The sequence below is a fragment of the Odocoileus virginianus genome, chromosome 5 (genome assembly GCF_023699985.2).
Source record: "Odocoileus virginianus isolate 20LAN1187 ecotype Illinois chromosome 5, Ovbor_1.2, whole genome shotgun sequence".
In the NCBI taxonomy this organism is placed as follows: domain Eukaryota; kingdom Metazoa; phylum Chordata; class Mammalia; order Artiodactyla; family Cervidae; genus Odocoileus; species Odocoileus virginianus.
The window spans coordinates 30,596,783-30,618,028 of NC_069678.1; the positions used below are offsets into that span (position 1 = coordinate 30,596,783).

Sequence of the window (21,246 nt, forward strand, 5' to 3'; positions counted from 1 at the left end):
CTCAGGCCGAGCCTTGCGGCTCACAGGAAAGAGTCTGGATGTTTTTCTTAATGAAAAGGGAAGCCACTGAAGAATTTAAGCAGGAGATTGATGTTATTTAAGTTTTAAGATGATCCCTTCAACTGCTGTATGGAGAATAGATTGGAGGGGGAAAGGAGTCAAGGCGGGACATGATGGTGGCCAGGCTTAGGTGGAAGGAGCGGAAGAGAAGAGAGCAGTTGCAAGATGTACTTTGGAGGCACTTGGCAGTATTTGTAAGTTAACTGCATCTAAGTGGGGGAGGGAGAAAAAAGGGAGAAGGCCAAGGCCAGGCTGCCACATACAGTTGGACAGCGTGTTCAGTAAGTGTGCCGAGCTGACAAGGGCACATGGGAGCTGACATCCAACACTTAGCTCACAAAATCCTGTCCCCTGGCAAGTACCCTTGGAAACAGTGCCTTCTTCTGATTTCTACAAAGGCAATACACAGGCTGGAGGCAGCCTCACCCTTTAATTCTGGCTTGGTATTAGATAAATGATATTACCACTGACAGAAATGAGGGATTCATTTTCTGTATCAGTTGTAAGATTCTTCAGATTTCCATATTTTTTCTTTCTTTACTTTTAGTAAGTTATGTTTTCCTAGACATTTGTCCATTTCATCTAAATTTTCAAATTTATTGACAAAGTTGTTCATAATAATAATGAGGATAATAATATCCTCTTCCTATCCTTTTAAAACCTGCATTTGTGTCTTCTCTCTTTCTTGGTCAGTCTATTCAGAGGCTTATAACAGAGGATCAGCTTTGGGGAGTGACTGTTAATGGTACAGAGTCTCTTTCTGGGGTGATGAAAGTGTTCTGAAATTAAATACTAGTGACAGTGTACAACTGTGAATATACTAAAAACCACTGAATTGTATCCTAAAAAGATAAATTTTATGCATTTGAACTATATATTCACTTGTTATTTTATATATGTGTATTATATTTTGTGTGCATATATATGTATATGTATACACACAGAAAATAACCAGTATAACCTGTATAAGTACTAGTGAAGTTTATAGTACTTGACTACATCAAGGCTTCCAGTAAAATTACTTGTCTTAGTTTTTGTGCACTATAATGTTCTTCTGGGGCTTCCCATTCTTTTTATCATATAGTTTTTGACAAATTAACCATCGTTAGTATTGCCAGGAAGGTAAGATTCAATAATATATGATTTCTTTAAATCCTTCAAATTTTAAATAATGACCAGTAGTTTCCAGAGATTACTGGTACATGTTTTATTCATAGAGACCAAATGAATCTAAGAAAAGTAGGTCACAGAACACAATCTAATTCAAACTTGGCACTAAATGATGCAATGTTTTTTCTTCACATAATCATGATGTTCTAATCATTCTATGATTCTGACCTTTAAGTCAGTGGGTAGTCTATTATTACTTACTAGCTGCTGAATCCAGAGTCAACATTTTGGAGCTAAAGAATGCCCATCCTCTTTCAAAACTGTTTGGCTTACAAAAAGCTGAGCCCAGCTAAAAACTCTTGCCAAGGTTTAGTTATTTCATGCATATGAACTAAATAACAAACAGAATACAATTAGCAAAGGGTAAAAAAAATAGAGACTACACTTCTTTTCTAACATATTAAAAACATTAAATATATTACACATTTTTAAAAACTACCTTCATGAATATTATAGTCTCAAGAAACTATAAATCAGATTTTTTTCTATTTCTCAAAATGTTATACTTTCTTTTTTCTATGGATAGCAGGCCAAAATAAAATTTTAGTCAAGTTAGAAATTTTAAAAATTCAAATGACTGAGTATCTGTTCTATCTACAGGCTACCAATAAGAGAGATTTTTTACTTCTCAAAGATATATAATGCATAACTTTAAAAGATAAAATAAAGGACAGAAATGGTATGGACCTAACAGAAGCAGAAGATATTAAGAAGAGGTGGCAAGAATACACAGAAGAACTGTACAAAAAAGATCTTCATGACCCAGATAATCACAAGGGTGTGATCACTCACCTAGAGCCAGACATCCTGGAATGTGAAGTCAAGTGGGCCTTAGGAAGCATCACTATGAACAAAGCTAGTGGAGGTGATGGAATTCCAGTTGAGCTATTTCAAATCTTGAAAGATGATGCTGTGAAAGTGCTGCACTCAAAATGCCAGCAAATTTGGAAAACTCAGCAGTGGCCATAGGACTGGAAAAGATCCGTTTTCATTCCAATCCCAAAGAAAGGCAATGCCAAAGAATGCTCAAACTACTGCACAACTGCGCTCATCTCACACGCTAGTAAAGTGATGCTTAAAATTCTCCAAGTAAGACTTCAGCAACACGTGAACCATGAACTTCCAGATGTTCAAGCTAGTTTTAGAAAAGGCAGAGGAACCAGAGATCAAATTGCCAACATCCATTGGGTCATTGAAAAAGCAAGAGAGTGCCAGAAAAAACATCTATTTCTGCTTTATTGACTGTGCCTTTGCCAGCCTTTGACTGTGTGGATCACAACAAACTGGAAAATTCTTCAAGAGATGGGAATACCAGACCACTTGATCTGCCTCCTCAGAAATCTGTTTGCAGATCAAGAAGCAACAATTAGAACTGGACATGGAACAATGGACTCGTTCCAAACTGGGAAAGGAGTATGTCAAGGCTGTATGTTGTCACCCTGCTTATTTAACTTATATGCAGAGTACATCATGAGAAACGCTGGGCTAGAAGAAGCACAAGCTGGAATCAAGATTGTGGGGAGAATATCAATAACCTCAGATATGCAGATAACACCACCCTTATGGCAGAAAGTGAAGAAGAACTAAAGAGTCTCCTGATGAAAGTGAAAGAGGAGAGTGAAAAGTTGGCTTATAGCTCAACATTCAGAAAACTAAGATCATGGCATCTGGTCCCATCACTTCATGGCAAATAGACGGGGAAACAGTGGAAACAGTGGCTGACTTTATTTTAGGGGGCTTCAAAGTCACTGCAGATGGTGACTGAAGCCATGAAATTAAAAGATGCTTACTCCTTGGAAGGAAGGTTATGACCAACCTAGACAGCATATTAAAAAGCAGAGACATTACTTTGCCAACAAAGGTCCATCTAGTCAAGGCTATGGTTTTTCCAGTGGTCATGTATGGATGTGAGAGCTGGACTGTAAAGAAAGCTGAGCACCAAAGAATTGATGCTTTTGAACTGTGGTGTTGGAGAAGACTCTTGAGACTCCTTTGGACTGCACGGAGATCCAGCCAGTCCATCCTAAAGGAGATCAGTCCTGGGTGTTCATTGGAAGGGCTGATGTTGAAGCTAAAATTGCAATACTTTGGCCACCTCATGCAAAGAGCTGACTCATTGGAAAACACCCTGATGCTGGGAAAGATTGAGGGCAGGAGGAGAAGGGGAGGACAGAGGATGAGATGGTTGGAAGGCACCACCGACTCAATGGTCATGGGTTTGGGTGGACTCCGGGAGTTTGTGATGGACACGGAGGCCTGGCATGCTGCGGTTCATGGGGTTGCAAAGAATCAGACACGACTGAGCGACTGAACTGAACTGAACTAATAGGATTTCCAATGTACTGGCAGTGTTCTTTTTCTCAAGCTGAGAAGTGGATGTCTGGATGCTCACTATTCATATATTTATTTATATACATAATTGTACATGTTTTTACATGCTTCTGAATTTAACCAAAAAATGAAAAGGAAAGAACGAGGGTAAATCTATATGGATTAATATAGTAAGATGTATGTGATATATTAAGAAAAAAAACATAAGAGACCATAAAGCCTATTACAAATGGCATAATCCTCATTTTATGGGAAAAAATTATCATGTATGCACGCATATGGACATATCATATGCTTATATAAAAGCCATGGAGAATATGTAACAAACCTCTGGAGAATGAGATTATAAGGATAATTTTGGGAGGAACAGTGTGGCATTGGAGAGATTTCATATCTTTTCTATGATATATATATATATATATATATATACCTTTCATATCTTTTCTATGATGGTATATATATATATATGGTATATACACATGTGTACATATAGGTATGTATATATACACACACATATGTATATATTTACTTCTATAGGTTTCAATTGACAAATAAAATCTTGCCCAAGACAGTTTAGCAAGCAAAACAAGAGATCAAATTTGACTACATTCCAGTAAACATTTATACAGCTATAGAAAGTGAACTATATAGTAAAAATTGTCCCATATGCTTGGTGAGGAATAGTTCATAGAAAAGTTTAAGGCACTGTGATTAAAACTATGTTTCTCACATTGTAGTTAGAGAAATGAAATAATTTTATCAACAGCTGATCTATTTTTATATAAAATTTATAGTAAAGAATCCGAATTCAACTGTTTTAGAAATGTTGTTCTTGTTCAGTTGCCAAGTCATGTCCAACTCTTTGCGATCACATGGAATATAACATGCCAGGCTTCCCTGTCCTTCACCATCCCCTGGAGTTTGCCCAAGTTCATGTCCACTGAATTGGTGATGCCATCTCCCTCCTATAAAACAATAAAAATTTTTCCCAAATAGTAATGAAAAGAAAATACTTATTTAATTATATTTAAATTCTAAGCATGATTCTAAGTGTTTTATGTATTAATTCAATTATTACAACCAATTATTATAATTATATATATTTTATAGATGAGATACAAAGAGGTTAAATAATTTGACAAAGGTCGCACAACTTGTAAGTATCAGAACCAGGATTTAAACTCAGGCATTTTGATTCTAATTTTCCACCATTCTATATTGTCTCTTAAAGAATTTTAACTAAAACCTAATATTCATTATTAAAGGATATATTGTAGCACTGAAGTATGTTTTGTGTCTACCTCCATGAGATACATGAAAACATTTTGAAAAATATAGAACATTATAAAATGCAAAATATTAAGATTATAAAGCTTTAGTTATCTGCCTCTCCATAATTCAAAGATTCTTATGCTTTGGATCTACAGTAGATTATATGGAATGTTATGCTTGTCAAGACAAAATTTGTTTTTGAAGGAAATAGTATACTATTATAGTATAAATAGTATTTTGAGATACTGATCATAACTTTCTTATTTACTTAACAGACTAATATGAATTGCCCCAACAATTGTGTTTATACATTCCAGTACCAAGGAGCTATAAAGCTAATTAAGTCATAGTTTATCTATTGAAATTTATTCTGTGTTAATAGATAAAAGTTTGAGAGTAAATGATACTGTATAGTGTTTTTTTTCCAAAAAATTAAAATTCACTTTAGAGTATGGAAAACATTTTTTAAAAATTCTAGAGAATAATTACAACACTGCATATAAGGAAGGATTAAAATGAGTGTTATAAGACACATGAGGTATATAACAGTTCAGAGAAGGTAGAAACTGTTGGATTATGAAATAATTGCAGAAGTTTTTATGCCTAATGAAGTTGGGTCTGCAAGGGAGCGAAAGAATCAAGAGTTCATAAAAGAGGATACTTTAATTTGTTAAAAACAAATTAAATATAATTATGACTTTACTTTGCCTAATTTCTTAGAATTGTTGAAAAATCACTGTAATTCTGGAGGTACATTTCAGAAAAAATATAATAGTGAAAATGTTGCTGGTTTTTTTAAACTATTCATGTGATAATGTTTTTCTAACATTATCACATGAATAGTTCTTCCTTTTTTTTAATCCAAGCCAATTAAATGATGAAAATCCCTTCTTTTGTAATTCTTTTAGCATTAATTACTAGAACTTAATTACTGTTTCTCTGATTTTAGTTAGACAAGCCCAAACAAACATATAGACCAATTGGCTACTAGTTATTACATATATATTTTACTAATGAAAAATGTAGAGGTCACTGATAGGTCAAAGTTTATCTGGTAACATTCAGGACTTCAAACTTTCATTTCAAAGCTTTACCACACCCAGGTTATCATGGCTTGGAAATATGAAAGTGAAAACACTAGGAATCTGAGCTCTCAAATCAATAGTGGGATGTAGCAAAAGAGTGGGGGGCTACAATAGTTACATCTCCCAATCCTCTGAAAAGCAAATGTAATTTACACCAGGAAAAGTCATTTAAGTAAAATGTTACATGCTATAAAAAAGGAAAAGGAAGTTGTATAAGAATTGGCTGCTAAAGAACATTCAGTTAGAGGCAACTCTAGTGATGGAACTGCCAGGAAGTGGTTTAAAATATTTCCTTTAAAAAAAATAGTACAGCAACTAGTTTTATTATCCTTAATAAATTCCCTGGGCCTTATTTATATTTACCCAGAGATCTATGAATGCTTAAATTTACAGATATTCTTAAAAGAGCTCCCATCATTCCTATTACATGGTGGGAAAAGAGTGGGTGTTATGTCATATTGTGGGTAGGAAAGGGTAGGACAGCGCAAGAGGTAGGTTTTGGTGCCAACAGACTGAGAACTTGTCCCAGAATTAATGCCTGGAAGGAATCCAAGCTTGCAGTAATCAACATTCAGTCCCTATTCCACACAAGCAAAAAAGAGCAAACTATGCAATAAGAAAATCAGACAAATTAAAAAAGAAACTATTAGAGACCCCCCCAAAAAATGGTTTCTTTTTAAAGTGCATTGGAGAAGTGGTCAAGATCATATTATTTTAAAACATAGATTATCCCTCTGATAATCTAAGTCTATAGCAAAAGCAATATGGAGCAGTTACCTAAACAATTACATAGGAAGTGGAGCAAAATATTGTTCACTAAGGTTGTGTCGGGAAACTGAATAATACTGAAATTTAAGTTCACTGGGGCATGAACCCAAATGCAAACTACACACTAAAAAATTCAGCTTGACCTAACTGTGAAGCTGCAATCAGCAACTGGGTTTTTTTCATGCATGTGGGTTTTTCTTTTTTTTTTTTTTTCTTTTTGCATGTGGATTTTCCAATCAGACTCATATTGCTTTGGTCAATTAAAGGATTCCTTGGGGGTTTTTTTTGAAAATTGGAAATGATACATCTTTACCCATTAGCTAGGTCAAGAGTATAGGTAATTGGTACTACTGTTTTCTTGAACCAAGAGAGTGTTTTAGATCAGACATAATCTTAATTTACTCTTTCTTCCAATATCTCCTTCTTCCTAGAGGAAGAGAGAAACAGTACCTTACTAATATACAAAAATCTTTTCTGATGCTCATGCTCTCCTCTCAGTTGTGCAGATATGGATGTGAAAGGACATTCTATAGTCTGCAATGAAGATGAAAGAGATCATTTATCAAACTTGGTTAATAAAATGCAAAATAATAAACTTTATGATAGGCTTGACAAGACTGATAAGTGATATGATAAAAAGCATAAAGAACTAAAACCCAGGAAACTAGTCCACTCTCTAGACCTGTTACCTTGTACAGATGACGCTTTCTGGGGCTCAGGTTTATCATCTATGCACCTACTTTGTGAGTGGTTCTGAGAGATTAGATGAGATTAATATCGTGAAACATAACAGAGCTGTATAAGGACATGCTATTATCAATCTTGTATTCTATTTTATTATTTGTCAGTTAGCATATAACTGCAGTCCCTTATGAAGCACAATGGACCTGGAATCTGAATTGAAACTTTTCTAGCCCTCATTTTTTTTTTTTAATAAATAAGGAGTAATGCCACATATAGTTCCTTTGGTGAAATGCTTTTGGTAGGAGCTCTTTATATATGGCAAATAACAAGCCATAAAATTGGGGCTTTCTTAGAAATTCCAGATTCAACATCTGTATTAGCTTAGATTAGCTTTGGGAGTAAATGACAGAAACAATAGCTTAACAAAGAGAAATTTGTTTTTGTCTCATAGAAAAATCCAGGAAGTGGTTCATGACTGGCATTGTGACCCATACTGCCAAGAATTCAGGAGTCATTCATCTTGATATTCTAAACTGCGGGGCTTCAACCTCATGGTCTAAGAGGGCAAATAGGGAGCAGTGGAGCAAATAGGGAAAGGCTCAGAGGACAAGAGTAAAGGGGCCTACATCTTGCTCTCTCCTGAAGAATGCTCATGAAAACTGCCACAAGAGGAACTTCCCTGGTGGTGCAGTGGATAAAGAGTCTGCCTGCCAACGCAGGGGGCATGGGTTCCATCCCTGCTCCAGGAAAATTCTACATGCCGCAGCCTGTGTGCCCCAACTGCTGGGCTTGTGCTCTAAAGCCAGAAAGCCATAACTATTGAGCCTGCATGCTGCAACTCCTGAAGCCCGTGCACTTAAGAGACTGTGCACTTAAGAGACTGTGCTCTGTCACTGCAATGAGAAGCCTGTGCACCGCAACTAAAGAGTTAGTTAACCCCTGCCTTCTGCAACTAGAGAAAGCCTGCATACAGCAACAAAGACCCAGTGCAGCCAGTAATTAATAAGTTAATCAATTAAAAAACTGCCAAAGACACTTCCATTTGTATGCTGCTGGCCACGCCTGGTTGCAAGCTGGAAATGAAATGTCCATTGCAAATGGTCACAAATCTGACCTTCTACAACTCTGGAAACTACTACTGGGAAATAACCATCAGTCTCTGCCTTTTATCATTTAATTTATATAACTATTTTAGTTTAGAAACGTTTTCTTCTTGAATGACTAAAGAGACTGGCCCAAGAAATATGTCAGAAAAGTGAAAGAAAGCTGCTTTGTGAATGTTTATTATTGTCTTTTTAATTCTGAAAAGTAGTAAGCTCCAATGGGGGCTTCCCAGCTGGCTCTAGTGGTAAAGAACCCGCTTGCAATGCAGGAGAGGAAAGAGAGGTGGGTTCAGTCTCTCGGTCCAGAAGATCCCTGGAGGAGGGCACCGCAACCCACTCCAGTATGCTTGCCTGGAGAACCCCATGGACAGAGGAGCCTGGCAGGCTACAGTTCATGGGTCACAAAGAGCGGGACAGGACTGAAGTGACTTAGCACACACACACAAGCTCCAGTGACTTTAGTGGTTTAAAATGACGATTAGGTTTATCACTGTGTAATTATTATTCCTATACTTCTGAATATCTAAAATGCTTATTTCTCTGTCTGCACATTGACCTACAACATACTGCTGCTGCTGCTGCTAAGTCGCTTCAGTCGTGTCTGACTCTGTGCGACCCCATAGACGGCAGCCCACCAGGCTCCTCCATCCCTGGGATTCTCCAGGCAAGAATACTGAAGTGGGTTGCCATTTCGTTCTCCATACAACATACTAAACAAAGCTAAAAATAATGTAAGTATAAATAACGAGAATACAAAAATTCTCAAAACATTTACAAAAACCACGAAGGGGAGGCAGCATGAAATGTAGCAAGAGCAAGGTTTTGTAAAGAGAGTCCTGGGTCAGAAGCCCACCGTTAACCCATTCATGCATTCATTCATAGCATCTATTGACATTATGTGTGTATGTTTCAGATACTGTGTGTTAGGCATGGAATGTAAAACTTGCTTAGGGAGACAGGAAAAAACCTACAATTTTATAAATAATAATTCGAATTACAACTATAATAAGTAATTCAAAGTAAGAGTACAGGGTTCTATGAATATCTAAATGCAAGATCTAGCAATTACACAGAATGAGGGAAATTTATATTTACTAGTTGAAAGATCTTTTACACTTGAAAGTTTAGATACATTACATGAAACAAAAAAGAAATTGCAAAATAGGGTGCACAGTATAATTCAATTTCATTTATACAGTTGCCCCTCAAAATTGTAAAAATATTACTACTGTTTCTGTGACAATATTATGCATGTATAAATCCACAGAAAAAAATTGTAGGAATTACTTTGAACTATCAACAGAAGTCATCTCTGATATTTTTGTTAAATATTTTTCTAAGGATTTAATTGTTTGCAACCAGCACATGTATTTCATTTGTGTTCAGAAAAAAACTTCTTTAAATGCATTTAAAATATAAGTTTAGGAATATAAAATAAACCACAACATGAGTCTGATGCCTGGACACTGATTTACATCTAGTAAATGCTCAGTTCAGTTTAGTCACTCAGTCATGCCTGACTCCTTGCAACCCCATGGACTGCAGCATGCCAGGCCTCCCTGTCCATTAACAACTCCCAGAGCTTACTCAAACTCATGTCCATTGAGTCGGTGATGCCATCCAACCATCTCATCCTCTGTCCTCCCCTTCTCCTCCTGCCCTCAATTTTTCCCAGCATCAGGGTCTTTTTAAATGAGTCAGCTCTTTGCACGAGGTGGCCAAAGTACTGGAGTTTCAGCTTCAGCATCAGTCCTTCCAATGAACACCCAGGACTGATCTCCTTTAGGATGAACTGGTTGGGTCTCCTTGCAGACCAAGGGACTCTCAAGAGTTTTCTCCAACACCATGGTTCAAAAGCATCAATTCTTCTGTGCTCAGCTTTCTTTATAGTCCAACTCTCACATCCATACATGACTACTGGAAAAACCATAGTCTCGACTAGACAGACCTTTGTCGGCTAAGTAATGTCTCTCCTTTTTAATATGCTATCTAGGTTGGTCATAACTTCTCTTCCAAGGAGCAAGTGTCTTTTTTTTTTTTTTAAGTGTCTTTTAATTTCATGGCTTCAGTCACCATCTGCAGTGATTTTGGAGCTCCCCAAAATAAAATCTGTCACAGTTTCCACTGTTTTCCCATCTATTTGCCATGAAGTGATGGGACCAGATGCCATGATTTTACTTTTCTGAATGTTGAGCTTTAAGCCAACTTTTTCACCCTCCTCTTTCACTTTCATCAAGAGGCTCTTTTTTAGTTTTTCTTTACTTTCTGCCATAAGGGTGGTGTTATCTGCATATCTGAGGTTATTGATATTCCTCCCGGCAATCTTGATTCCAGCTTGTGCTTCATCCAGCCCAGTTTCTCATGATGTATTCTGCATATAAGTTAAATAAGCATGGTGACAATATACAGCCTTTACATACTCCTTTCCTGAGTTGGAACCAGTCTGTTGTTCCATGTCCAGTTCTAACTGTTGCTTCCTGACCTGCATACAGATTTCTCAGGAGGCAGGTCAGGTGGACTGACATTCCCATCTCTTGAAGAATTCTCTACAGTTAGTGGTTATCCACACAGTCAAAGGCTTTGGCATAGTAAGTAAAGCAGAAACAGATGTTTTTCTGGAACTCTCTTGCTTTTTCGATGATCCAATAGATGTTGGCAATTTGATCTCTGGTTCCTCTGCCTTTTCTAAAACCAGCTTGAACACCTGGAAGTTCACAGTTCACATACTGTTGAAGACTGGCTTGGAGAATTTTGAGCATTACATTACTAGTGTGTGAGATGAGTGCAATTGTGTGGTGGTTTGAGCATTCTTTGGCATTGCCTTTCTTTGGGATTGGAATGAAAACTGACCTTTTCCAGTCCTGTGGCCACTGCTGAGTTTTCCAAATTTGCTGGCATATTGAGTGCAGCACTTTTACAGCACCATCTTTTAGGATTTGAAATAGCTCAACTGGAATTCCATCACCTCCACTAGCTTTGTTCATGGTGATGCTTCCTAAGGCCCACTTGACTTCACATTCTAGGATGTCTGGCTGTAGGTAAATAATCCTATCATTGTGATTATGTGGGTCGTGAAGATCCTTTTTGTATAGTTCTTCTGTTTATTTTTGCCACCTCTTCTTAATATCTTCTGCTTCTGTTAGGTCCATACCATTTCTGTCCTTTACTGAGCTCATCTTTGCATGAAATGTTCCCTTGCAGTGTTCTGTTAAGTACTCACTGTGTGTTTATTTTGTGAGAGCCAAAATCATCTCTACTTTAATTCCTTCAGTATTCCTATAAACTAAGGGAAATCAGAACTTACTTTCATTTCTTTGTAAATGGAAAAATATAATTATCTTTAATGTTGGATACCAAATCTTGTGTTTTTACTATGAAATAAATAATTAACATATTTTAAAATGGGTTTCCCTGGTGGCTCAGGTGGTAAAGAATCCGCCTGCAATGCAGGAGACCTGGGTTCGATCCCTGGGTTGGGAAGATCCCTTGTAGAAGGGAATATTGCACTGCTGTTTAGTCGCTAAGTCATGTCTGATTCTTTTGTGACCCCTTGGGCTGTAGCCCGCCAGGCTCCTCTGAATATTTTATTTATTTATTCTTTTGTTTGTTTGCTAATGCTTTTCTATTATGTCTTCCCAGGTAGTTCAATGGTAAAGAAACTGCCTGCCAATGCAGGAGATGTGGGTTTGATCCTGAAATGGCAACCCACTGCAATATTCTTGCCTGGGAATTCCCATAGACAGTGGAGTTGCAAGAGTCAGACTGACTTAGTGACTAAATAGCAGCACAACATTCTTCTAATTAAAAAGGGTTGCCATTCCCTTATCCAAGGGATCTTCCCAACCCAGAGATTAAACCCAGGTCTCCTTCATTGCAGGCAGATTCTTTACAGTCTAAGCTACCAGGGAAGCCCCAGATCGAAAATGAAAAGGACATAGACCCTGCCCTCAAAACACTTTTGATTTAGTGATAGAGACACATACATAAATAACTTTCTAAATATACTACTAGAAGTGCAAGATAACCATAGGCAATTTTTAGATGTAGACATAACTCTAACATTCCAGTGCATGCACATTCTTCTATAGAGTGTCATAGAATTACACACTTTATTATGAGGGAAACCAAGGGCAAAAAGCATCAGTGGCTTCCTCTGTTGCAAAAACACAAAAATACAGAAAAATAAATTTGAGCTGAGAAGATAAGAGGAGAAAGACAAATTTTGCTCAAATAGCTATCATACTTATAAAGCTTCATGGCTTTTGTGTAAAAAGTCACTTTCTAGTCTTTATGTAATCCTTTATGATCCTTAATTGTGAAACAGTTTAGCTGCTGACAATGTAAAACCATTGCTGAAAAAGTCCTTCTCCTATCTCAAAAAAGTTCTGCTTTTCTCTTTTTTGTCAGTTTTTCTAGTGGTGACTGTGGTAATAAAAGAAAGCCTTAGATCCATAGTGATAAGATGGAGTGGTTATTTTTCTTTCTTGGCAGTCAGCATGGGCATTTATATTGAGAGCTCGCTAATAAGCATTTTCATTATCAGTGCAATGAAACGCCTTCTTAATGGTTTTGCAGACAGAATCAGCTCTCACTGAGACATGCACTCATTCATCCAACCAACACTCTCTAACACCTACAATATGCCAAATCATTATTGGACTCTGAGCTCTAAGAAATAAGGAAGCCAAAGTCCATGCCCTTGAATTCACATAGAGACTCATTGTATAGGGAACAAATTTCCTAAACTCTGGCATTCTGTGGTTAATAGAATCAACCATACTGTTAACCACATGGTCTTTATTTCTCCATTCATTTAATAAATGTGCATTGAGCTCCTTCTAAGTAGAAAAACTGTGCTAAACACAAAACATCAGTTAAAAGCAGTCATAGCCTCTCTTCTAAAAGAGTACATAGTCCGGGCTGGGGCAGACTGAGGAAGCAATTGTTAGTTTCCTAAACCGTTTCCACTATCCCTTTTTTTTCTCTAAAAGAAAACTGATTCTTGCATGGGGAGCAATATGTCCAGCTTCACATAACGGGTCATGATTAGTTTAAACCTGTGATTCCCAAACTGTATGCCCAGGTTCCAAGGACACTTGAGTAAACTCACTGGGGGCCATAGCATATTTTCATTTTCAAGGGAAACCCAGTGGAGCTCAGTATCTGTTGGGCAGCACGCACTACTAGATTAAGGTGCAGTTTTCACACGAGATTACCACATACCTTGAGACTATGCCATATCACTGCAAAACTGGATGTTCAGTGGTTGCTGACTGAAAAACAAAGTATGGCATGAAATGCATGTAGAATGAGAAATGGCAATGTCCAGTGTGATTCCAGTGTTTGAGAAGTTATGGAGTACCCAATACAGAATTCTCATTAATAACACATGGCTATTATTGTTCTTTCAATTTATGTGCATAATTTATTCAAATGGATACTAAGTTGTAAATGGAATTATTATGTATTTCTTGGGGCTTCCCTGATAGCTCAGTTGGTAAAAAAAATCCACCTGCAATGCAGAGACTCTGGTTCAATTCCTGGGTTGGGAAGATATGCTGGAAAAGGGGTAGGTTACCCACCACAGTATTCTTGCATTTCCCTGGTGGCTCAGCTGGTAAAGAATCTGCCTGCAATGCAGGATACCTGGATTTGATCTCTGGGTTGGGAAGATCCTGCAGAAAAGGGAAAGGCTACCCACTCCAGTATTCTGGCCTGGAGAATTCCATGAACTGGAGAATTCCATGGACTAAGTAGTCCATGGGGTTGCAAAGAATCAGACACAACTGAGTGACTTTCACTTGGCACCATGAAAATATCTACTGAGATCCCAAGGGAGCTGTGAACCAAGAAACTTTGGGAGCCTTTGGTCAAAGCCAATCATGGAAAACTTGTTTCCTATTTCTTCAGCTTCCTTGTCTCTAGAGGTGACTGTATGACCCAATTCCGGCCTAAGCAGAAATTTGCTGGGAGATAAAGGAGGAATGAAAGTGCCCAAAGGACATTGACTTTCCTGATAAAAGGGGACAATGACTAAGATTGTTGGCTGGCCTTCAAAAGTCCAGTTCCTTTGGTAGTAAAATCTTACAAGTGTCAGCTACAGACTACATGCTCCAGTATATTTTCCAGCTACATGTGACCAACTGACTAAGCTCTGGCTAAAGGGACATGAGCAGAAGTGAAACATGAAAATTCTGGCTCATACCCTACCAAGGAAGGGGTGCACCTTCTGGTTCTGTTCCTTTCATGGGTCACAGCCTTGTCCTGGGGAAGGGGCTTGCATAAATCAATGAAGCTATGAGCCACGCAGTGCAGGGCCAGTCAAGAGGCAAAGGTCACAGTGGAGAGTTCTGACAAAACGTGAACCCCTGGAAGAGGCAATGGCAAACAACGCCAGTATTCTTGCCACCAGAATCCCATGACCAGTATGAAAAGGCAAAAAGTTATGACACTGGAAGATGAGCCCCTCATGTAAGGAGGTGTCCAATAAGCTCTTAGGGAAGAGCAGAAGGCAATTACTATATATAGTATGCTAGTACAGTAAAATCTCTTTGATATGAATACATCCTATTGATTCAAAATAACAACTGGATAAATTCACATTATTATAATGCATAAACCATATTACTTTGGTTAATAAGCAAGTTTTAGTTAGTGAGTCAACTTGAGATTCTTAACCTGTACTACTTAGGACTAGACTCCAGCTCATGGTAGGTTACCTCTCCAAGGTGCAGGTCGCATGACACTTGAACTATGACTAGGAGTAGCAAAGAGGCAGAGCTTTAGCCATTGCTCCATGAATGAGTCTCTCTTAACTGAGGTAGAAATATGAAAAAGTGACATAAAGACAAAAGAAGACTTAAGAACAGATATGAATCAGCTAATGTCTCAGTTGCCCCTGTCCCATGGTTCATGTTACATCCATCTGGCTTTTCGAACTGGCCTTTTCTCAGTTCTTCAAATATGCCATGCCCATTCCTACTTCATGGCTTTTGTGTGTGGTGTTTGCTCTGCCTAGAACACTGTCATGTCCCCAAATTTCTTTAATCCCCTCCCACTCTGCCTAGCTACATCTTCATTTTCCAGATCTCTTTCTGTACCTCACCTCAGATACCTGACTCTCAGCTTGATTATACTCTTTTAAACATGCTGCACAGAGTACTGTGAGACCCATGACACTTGAAAAAAGTTATCAAGTTTTCTCTCATGTTAGATTAAAACCCCCATTAGGGTGGGTTCCAATTCAGTCCCAGGTCATTGTTAAATTCCCAGGGCTTTTCTCATTTGATACATATTAGATAGTTGATAAACATTTATTCCATGAATGAATAAACAAAAGGAGAAAGAAATCCTATACCTTCAGTTGAAATGATCATTTAATGATTTATGGTGGAGAAAGCCTTTCAGACAGGCTCTGAAAATGGACACAATAGTCGGACACAGTGGGAATAGTTGATGCTGAGGTTAGGAGATAAAAAAGCTTGAGAGTGCTCCGCGAGGAGTGGACAGTTCAGTTTGGCCGTAGTATACGGACCGTGTAGAGAGTAGGAAAAGATTAGGTTGGAAAGGAAGGTCAACATAATATGGTGGGAAAGGCCTGTCTTGACAATATTTAATTTTGTATTTGATCATGAGAAAAATGAAGGAACTGTATACATTGCTAAATGAAAGGCAAAAGAAAACGCATGAGGGAAACCTGTCCACAAACCAAGTGATGGTCCAGGCAACAACTAATAATAACAAAAACAGAACAGCTGACAGCAGAACATTAATGGGAAAAAAAAAAAGGCAGTGAGAAAAAGAATTACATGTTTAATGTGGATTCTGTGGAGAAAGATTAAAATGTTTAGCTAAAATATCTAGGGGGGGACAAGAAAGAGAGAGAAGCTGGTGTGCTTCCTGAGAGTAACTGGGAAAATGGTGAAGCCAGGAAAGCCAGAATAATCTGGTTTCAGAGATGGTGAAAGAGGGGAATGATGTAACACACTGAACTGTAACAAATTTTACAATATTGAGCTGGATTTTTTTAAAAACTCACCTTGAACACTAGATCAGTGGCTGAAGATTAATGTAGAACTTCTGCTCTGATGAGTTTATCATTACATTTCTGATCATTCCTAGTCTGTTTTTCACATGGTTTTGTACCAGGGGGTTGCTTCAAGCCGTGAGATAAACATAGTGTGCGTTTTTGGAGAAATAACTGTGCAGAAAATTTGAGGCAATAACCACCAACCAACTTAATCCCTTTGCCTAACTTAAAAATACTTTTTACGTTAAAACAAACAGAAATGTGTTAGAAGAGAAGGCCAGAATCACTTGGATTTTTTTTTTAAAGAACTTTATTTGTTCATTTTTGGCTGTGCTGCATAGTCATTGCTGCGTAGGCTTTTCTCTAGCTGTAGCAGGCAGGGCGACTCTCTAGTGGCGGTGCAGGGACTTATTGCGATGGCTTCTTTGTTGCAGGGCACAGGCTCTCGGGTGCTCAGGTTTCAGTAGTTGCAGTGTGTGGGCTCAGAAGTTGTGGTTCCAGGGCTCGAGAGCACAGGCTTAACAGCTTGTGGCACACGGGCTTAGCTGCTCGGCGACCTGGGGCATCCCAGGACCAGGGATCAGACCTGCATCCCCCGCATTGGTAGGCAGATTCTTTACCCCTGAGCCATCAGGGAAGCCCAAGATTCACTTGGATTTTTAAATGACTCCCAAATTCAAAGAAATATCATGCTTGGCAAACTGCTTTATGGTCTACCAACCTTGCCCGTCTCCCCATTCCTCATTTGGAGTTTATTTTGCTAAGTAAGTTGTCTAAATAGTTTTTCACATCTATTACAGCTAGTTAGTGGCATAGCAAGAATTTTAATCCAGATCTCTCTAGAGTGTGCACTCTGAACACTACTTCCCTATATATTATTATATAATTCAATGGTATTTGAGTTTTAACATTTAACATCACTCACCAAGTAAATGACAACATAATGCCAAATACTGACAGCTGGCAATTTTTCAGTATGCATTAGCAGGGTCTCCAAGAATGCAATCAGAGCAAGTGATTTTTCACAGGGCTTGGGAGACATGGAAAATGGGATCATCAAAAGGACTAGAGTGCTATTTCCTAGCTCAGTTTCAGTTTAGTTCAGTCGCTCAGTCATGTCTGACTCTTTGCGACCCCATGAACTGCAGCACGCCAGGCCTTCCTGTCCATCACCAACGCCTGGAGTTTACCCAAACTCATGTCCATTGAGTCGGTGATGCCATCCAACCATCTCATCCTCTGTCGTCCCCTTCTCCTCCTGCCTTCAATCTTTCCCAGTTCAGTGGCCATTAATTTACATGGGTATGTTAAACGTTCTTCGAAGGCTCAAACCATCCTTCAAACTTTTAAAACATAAAGCTGATGTCATTTTCCTGTTCAAACTCTTGAAAGCATAGTTTAGAAAGTCCTTCACAATCTGGTTCCAGGGACTTCCCTGGTGGTCCAGTGACTGGGAATCTGCAGAGCATGGGCTCTAGACTTCAAGGGTTAGTAAAGGTTAGTCAGATTAAAGTGAGGAAACTGGGTTGGGAGGGAGAGCATTTCAGGCAAGAACAGGCAGAAGCAACATCATGTGGAAGAAAGAGCCAGGCCCACTAAAGAGAGTTCACTGAGGGAAGAATGATGAGAGAGGCTGACAAGGCAGGTAGGCAAAAGCCAGAAGCCGGAAAGTCATGTGGAATGTGGGCCTTCCCTTCATGGGCAATGGGAAGTCCACAAAGGGTACTGACCAAGGAATGACATGCTCAGATCAGACTTGCGCTTCAGATACTTCACTATAGAGTCACTTGGAAATGGTATTAACAGGCACCGCTCCACGACTGCAATTTCCAGATGTATTATCTTTCACTGACTTTTACAGGTAAACGTGGAAACGGATGAATGGATTTACTTAACAAAATTGTAGTTTGAATTCCTATCAGATTTTAAAACACAGTAATTAAAAATATAAAAGCTTTCCCCTGAAAGCCTTAGGATGCATGTTAGTGTGTTTTGTTTTGTTTTTTATAAACTTTAATAACTATAATAAGCAAATCACTTTGAAGCACTCCATTTTTAAGATGTTGCTTGATGCATGAAATGTGATATTATAGCATTACCAAACTGCTTTATAATCTTTTTAAAAAATTTGAATACACAAATGTGATCAATGAATACAGAATTATATAATCACCAAGAGAAGTTACTAGAGTTTTCATAATGGTCTTCTGGTTTTTCCTCTGCTGATATTGGTGCCAAAGAAATTAGGTTATAACTATTGTTTCTCTTTGTGGCTGAAGAAACATTTCCAAGTACAGAATGAATGGAGTTCATTCAGAGACCTTACAAATGGTCTGTGGCCCCTTATTATGCATAATGGGCCCCAGAGAGGATATTTAGAACAAAACCAACTTTTCTTTTTTAACCCATTGACAAGGTCCTCACATTTTAAAGGAGCTCTACACCCCAGATTTACTTAAGTTTATTTGTCCTCTTATCACAATTTCTACAGAAGGATATTAAGGATCCTTGACAGTCTTCCACTCAGAAAAGCAGCTGATTCTTAAAAATTTATTTGTTCATTTTATTTTTGGTTGTGCTGGGTCTTCATTGCTGCACCTGGGCTTTCTCTAGATGTGGCGAGCAGGAGCTATTCTAGTTGTGTGTGAGCTGATCTTGTTGCAAGAAGCATGGGTTCTCAGCATTCAGGCTCAACAATAGTGGTACATGGGCTTAGTTTCCCAGAGGAATGTGGAATCTTCCTGGACCAGGGATTGAACCTATGTCCCCTGCATTGGCAGGTGGATTCTTATCCACTGTACCACAGGGAGGTCCTGAATTTTTTTTTTAATAACAGGGTAAACTGCGTGTTATTTAAAACTTTAATTACAGAGGACATAGGCTTTTCCAATAGCCTAAACCTGACACAATGACATGAAATAACATTTGAGAAGAAAATAAAGAGGACGTGGTGGAGAGGGCAAGTCCCTGTAAATGGAAAAAAGGTGAAAAAGTGTTGCATGTTTCAGTAAACCTAATTTTTTTTGTTGTTACTGGTGTTTCTGAATACATCAGGGCTTCATACAGTTTTCTTTGTGTTCTTAAAAGGCAAGACAAGACACTACAAGTTAGGAAAAGAGGTTGTAACCCACTTCCTCCACACCCTCTTGACACTTACCATCAATCCTTTCTGTGGTCTTTGCTTATGTAGTATCCTGTCTCATTATGACTGGACTGTGAAGAGTTAAATAACTGTCATCAACAATATAGTATCAAACTGAAGGTCCCAAATTTTTGTTAAACTTATCCATTTTGTCAACTTGGTCCATTCTTACCCCTTGTTCAACTGCATAACAATCTCCTAAAGGTGCCAAGTTCACAGATGGCAAATTAGCAGAGAAGTAAGAGTTGGACATGACAGCAACTAAACAACAACAGTAACAAAAAAAACCTGTCATCTGATGCAACGGTTTCAGACAAAGTCAAAGGGTTTTAATCTAAGAGGAAAGGAATTTCAAATTTTTGACCCACAAGTTCAATATTTAAAGGTTCTCTCTTATTCTTTTTTTTTTTAAGCAGGAGAACTAATTTATTCCTAGATTGGCCAGAGATGGATCTATCTTTGTCTCAAAGTAGCTTGCAGGTTGGACTACAAAGGACACACAGAAACCCAGTGAAAAGAGAGTAATGCGGTAGAAAGGAGCTGGGTTCTTGGCATGTGCTTTCCCATCAGCCTGCATATCTGAGCGAGCATTCAGGGCCAGGCTGAGATGCCTGCCTCCTCCACTTCACTAGCCAGTCGGGGACAGGCAGGGCTCCCTCGAACTGTGTACTTTTGAAGCACTTGACAGAAACTCTTCTTAATGGAGCTATTAAAGATTAAAGAACAATTCTGAAACAGAATCATTTTGGAAGAATAAAGAAAGAAAGAAAACCATCTAAGTCAAGTGAAACCACCTCTGACAGAGCACTGATAGAGGACAGCTCCTCTTTTCCCAGGAACTCTTGAAGGGCTAAAACTGCAGTGGGATAATTGCTAATTAATCCCTTCATGTTTTCATTAAGTAAATATCTGTTAAACTTGTCATATCCAGAGTTGTAGTTTTACTATATAAATATTGTATAATGACCATATCATGTACTCTAAGAATTTTATTACATAACAATATTATATACTTACAGTAGAAATAATGGTAGTCTACCTCATCAGGTTCTGGAAAGGATGAGATGAGATAATAAGCATAAAGTGCTCATAGCCATATTCCTCTCACATCATGACTGCAATATGGTCACTACTATAATTATTGCTAGAGAAGGCAATGGTAACCCACTCCAGTACTCTTGCCTGGAAAAATCTCATGGATGGAGGAGCCTGGTGGGCTGCAGTCCATGGGGTTGCGAAGAGTTGGACATGACTGAGCGACTTCACTTTCACTTTTCACTTTCATGCATTGGAGAAGGCAATGGCAACCCACTCCAGTGTTCTTGCCTGCAGAATCCCAGGGATGGGGGAGCCTGGTGGGCTGCCGTCTATGGGGTCGCACAGAGTTAGACACGACTGAAGTGACTTAGCAGGAGCATAATTATTGCTCTAATAGAAGCTGTTCATGTAAAGCTTTATTTCTTTGTCCAACTACAAATACATTTTAATAGAGATACCAGAGTCTAAACAATAACTGAGATTTGAGTAAGATCTGGAAAAAAAGGGTAAATTTTTGATCCAGAGACTTGGATTTCTTCTTGTTGCTATTGTTTAGTTGCTCAG

The 21,246-nt window shown here is 38.3% G+C and overlaps 1 long non-coding RNA gene across 4 annotated transcripts in view; it reads right to left on the reverse strand.

The window, feature by feature from the left end:
- Window positions 1–21,246, reverse strand: part of LOC110145668 (uncharacterized) — a 120,627-nt gene that overhangs the window by 44,929 nt on the left and 54,452 nt on the right. The window contains exons 3-5 of one of the 4 annotated variants that reach the window (XR_011487772.1): window positions 20,662–20,694; window positions 19,660–19,715; window positions 7,137–7,220 (exon numbers count right to left, since the gene is read on the reverse strand). The exons of 2 other annotated variants lie outside the window; for them this stretch is intronic. This is a non-coding gene — a long non-coding RNA (uncharacterized lncRNA). The remainder of the gene's footprint in view (window positions 1–7,136; window positions 7,221–19,659; window positions 19,716–20,661; window positions 20,695–21,246) is intronic. One more of the 4 variants, XR_011487773.1, reaches the window with a different exon arrangement.